The sequence below is a fragment of the Tachypleus tridentatus genome, chromosome 7, assembly GCF_004210375.1.
Source record: "Tachypleus tridentatus isolate NWPU-2018 chromosome 7, ASM421037v1, whole genome shotgun sequence".
Lineage (NCBI taxonomy): Eukaryota > Metazoa > Arthropoda > Merostomata > Xiphosura > Limulidae > Tachypleus > Tachypleus tridentatus.
Genome location: NC_134831.1, coordinates 31,937,991 through 31,942,161, shown reverse-complemented (window position 1 = coordinate 31,942,161; position 4,171 = coordinate 31,937,991). Strand labels below are relative to the sequence as shown.

The 4,171-nt window shown below is 35.5% G+C and overlaps 1 protein-coding gene across 3 annotated transcripts in view; it reads right to left on the bottom strand.

The window, feature by feature from the left end:
- Positions 1 to 4,171, bottom strand: part of LOC143255374 (nephrin-like) — a 220,233-nt gene that overhangs the window by 205,906 nt on the left and 10,156 nt on the right. The gene's annotated exons all lie outside the window — the stretch shown is intronic.

Genomic DNA, 4,171 nt, shown 5'->3' with positions numbered 1-4,171 from the left:
ACATGCAAGTTTGACGTGATTGCTTTAGCCGTGGAAATACTTTGTGCTCTTTTCACCTCCACGTTATCTGACTGAAGAGATGGCTAAGCGCCAAAAATGGCAAAGTGATGTTTTTTTAGTTTAGGCTCAGAAGGTCTAAAGTTTTAAGTGTTAGGAAAGTCAATCAATTCCATACAAATTGCTGAATAACATATCAACTTCCAAGGGAAAATTATTCAGATCAAACTAATGCTGTTAGTTGAAACTGAATAATTTTCCCTCATCAGCCAGTATTAAATATTTTTCTACAAGCAACTGGCATAGCTTAAAAATCAATTTATTAAGTCTAAATAAGCAAAACGAGAAAAGATTGTATTCACACATACGCTACAGATAAAGATAAAAATGTAGATAAAATTTTAATATATTTTTAAGACAAACTACTTATTGAACTTTGTTCCCACAGATGTGGATCATATTTTTGGTTCTTCTTGGTGGCCGAGAATTATAGACAGTACATACTTACATTGATAAGTACATTGAAAACCTACAGTGCAAGTGACCACATCTTCAAAATACGACAAAATGAGTAATCACAAGTTTAAAATCATACAAAGAAGGTGCTGAAGTAGCTAAAATTCTACAATGCAATTAAGTGCTCGTATTCTAAGAATGTTAGCTAAACAATTTCAACAGTGGATACTAACTGAAATTTAGGTTAATTAAAACCATATACTTATAACAACTGATTTATAAAGTTTCTTTTTATATACATTCTATTTCTCCCATGTCTTTTTTATTTGAAATAATGAAATTGCTTCCACAGAGGTTTACTATAATACATTTTAATGATGTTGGAATCTCAAAACGTCGTTACAGTACACGTAGCCATATTCGGACGTACTTTATCTGCCGACAGAGCATGCTGACAGTAGCTATGTAATGTAGTTTCTTCGTAAGGCTGTCATGTCTAAAGAACACTTGTACTTCCCGAGGCCTTCTATAAGAAAGTTAGCAAGGGCAAAGGTTCGAAGCGCCCAATTTAACAGGCGACTTAACAGATGTGTGATATTGTAACTTGTTTGAATTGTTCTATTTGGTGGTAAGAAAATACACTGAAATAATTTTGTCACCAATTTGTGGCCTTAGAGCAAAGTAGTTAGAAGTACTGTTGTTTTATTTGCGAGAATCATTCTTGGGATTGAAAAGGGACATGGAGCAGCCTAGTAATTAGTCTGTTGGAAAGGTCTGAGCTCTGAGACATGGTGTCTGTTAACACTTCTGAACTTTCGTCTGTGGACGCAATATAAGCGATAGTCAGTCCCGTTATACGTTTTAAAAATATCTTACAAAGCCGATGGTTATAACAGTCTGGCTGTCTTCCAACTAGTCAGTAGTTCAAAATCAATGAGAGCTATACCTAAATTCTTGGGGCTCTCTCACTCGGCCTTTTCGCACATGTGCGTGTAACACCAGTGATATTCAGGCTGAAAATATAATTTGCGTTCGATTAGAAACTACACAAATTCTTCTCTTTACATCCTTAGATAGCCAAACAAGGACTAAATTGTTCTGAATTTCGAGCAAAACTAAACAGCCACTATCTGAGCTAGCCGTCCCTAAATTAGCTATGTAAAATTAAAGGGCTTGGATTGATTTGTTTTGAATTTTGCTCAAAGCTACACGAGCCGTCCCTAATTTAGCAGAGTAAGACTCGAGGGACGGCAGCTAGTCATCATCACCCACCGCCAACTTTTGGGCTACTCTTTTACAAACGAATAGTGGGATTTACCGTCCCATTATAGCGACCCCACAACAGAAAGGGCGATCATGTTTGGTGTGACAAGGACTCGAACCAGCGACTCTCGGATTACGAGTCGAGTGCCTGAACCACCTGGCCATGCCAGGCCAAGACCAGAAGGAAGGCAGCTACTCATCACCTACGAATAGTGAAATTTATCGTTACATTATAAAGCCTTCAGGCTGAAAGGATGAATATGTTTGGTAGGACGTGGATTTGAACCCATAACCCACAGATTGCGACTCGAGGGCTCTAACTTTTTGTCAACTTCTTGATCAGAAAGTGGACGATATTTATTAACTGCCTTTCTACTAATCTATTGGCTCAAAATTAGGGATCTTTATGGAGATTTGCACGAAATTCTAAAACAAACAAAGAAGGCTTCTGTAGAGATCTATTACGCTCGAGATAATCTGCACATGAAAATTAAAAATAATTAAAATAGTACGTATCCAAGAGCATTACTCATATCAGTCAAAGTTTTTCAGTCCACAAATTAAAGCAAACCCTAGCATGCTGTACAAAGAGGAACAATTTCTTACAATATTTTCATATTTTTTAAACTTTACGTGCCTACATTATATAAAACACTCCATTGGTTATAACACTGTTCGTTTTTTTACTTAAATTTATTACCGCCTGATAACCTGTACGGCTCTTTTATTACATTGGAGGTCTCAAAGTATTTATTATCGTTAGGAGGCCAGGCATGGCCAAGCGTGTTAAGGCGTGCGACTCGTAATCTGAGGGTCGCGGGTTCGCATCCCCGTCGCGCCAAATATGCTCGCCCTTTCAGCCGTGAGGGCGTTATAATATAATAGTGGTCAATCCCACTATTCCTTGGTAAAAGAATAGCCAAGAGTTGGCGGTAGGTGGTGACTACTAGCTGCCTTCCCTTTAGTCTTACACTGCTAAATTAGGGACGGCTAGCACAGATAGCTCTCGAGTAGCTTTGTGCGAAATTCAAAAACAAACAAACAAACAATTATTATCGTTAGTTAGCCATCAGATTGCAGGGTTTCAGATAAAGAGCAATTAATTTTTCATTGCTTTTAGCAGGAAAATAGTTTGCAGGATTTTTTGACGTTTTTTTTCAAATATTTCTTGAAGATCTGAGAGAAGTGTAACAGATATATCCAGATATGTATGAATGAAGCCTTTAATATAAAAATAAATAGGGAGAAAATTATCATTTTAACGGATACTAGGGATCGTTCTTTTTTTTAGAATTTCTATACGAAGTATAAAAACAAAATAAATGCTGCAATAGAAAATATACAAGCAAATAAAGTAATAATAGTTGAATAGATTTTAATACGATTTTCAATCCCTACGTTGGTCGGTAATCTTAGGCTGCTTCATTTACTGTAGAGATAACAACTACGTGCATGATGTGTTTTCCATTTTTATTATACCTGTGGGTGTGTGGGTGGTTTTTTTTATCGAAATATAAAGAGTCAACTAAGCTGAAAAAAGGTTGTGGCGTTGACGTGATCAGGTAGGAAGATACTAGACGAAAAAGTTGTTGTTTTAGAAATGTTTAAATGGTTTTACTGGAAATATTAGTTATATTTTTAGCATATTATTGGTAATATATGCACGGGATATTTCGTAACCAATGCTTTGAATGGTCGGTTTTTTGCTAAGGAATTGGATAGGGTGGGTTTACGGCGAATGAATTATTTGGGATTTTTTTTTATTCATAAAGCCATTCCTGATGAAAATAATGTAATAATTATATTTATTCCTAGATTAACAGCCGACGTGTTAAAATGACTAACACACTTTCTGAAGATTTAACGCTTTCGTTGTGAAGTAGTTTTGAAAGTGAATCCAAGGCCAGACTCCCTTAATCTACTTTACATATGGCGGGACCATAAATCAATAGCGAGAAGTGATGATAATTTAAGATAACAACCAAGAAGAGAAAAAAGAACGAACATTTTGAAGGGAAGTTTGAAGCATAAATTGCCATTTAAAGGGCCACTTTTCGAAACAGCGATATTATCATGGAACCAGAAAACCGTTGCTTAAACCACTCTTTTGACCCTACGAAGTTAGTTGGAAGGAGTGTAATAACTTTCTGTTACACAAGTGTCTAAATAACCTCTTGTTACAGATATCAGATATTTATATGCCCTTTCCTTTCAGCGATATTGTATTTAGCTCAACGAGCTTAAAACAAAACGTATTGGTGCCATCGCGATCTACTACATAATTTATTTAAAAGAACAAAATATTACGTATTCCAATACATAAAGTTTCAAATCTTATATGAAAGAAAATGTACTTATTTCACATAGTTATCAAAATCAAATGCAAGATAATTAAGGATTTAAAAATTAAATATCTGAAACGTGATTTTTGTTTGTTTGTTTGTTTTGAATTTCA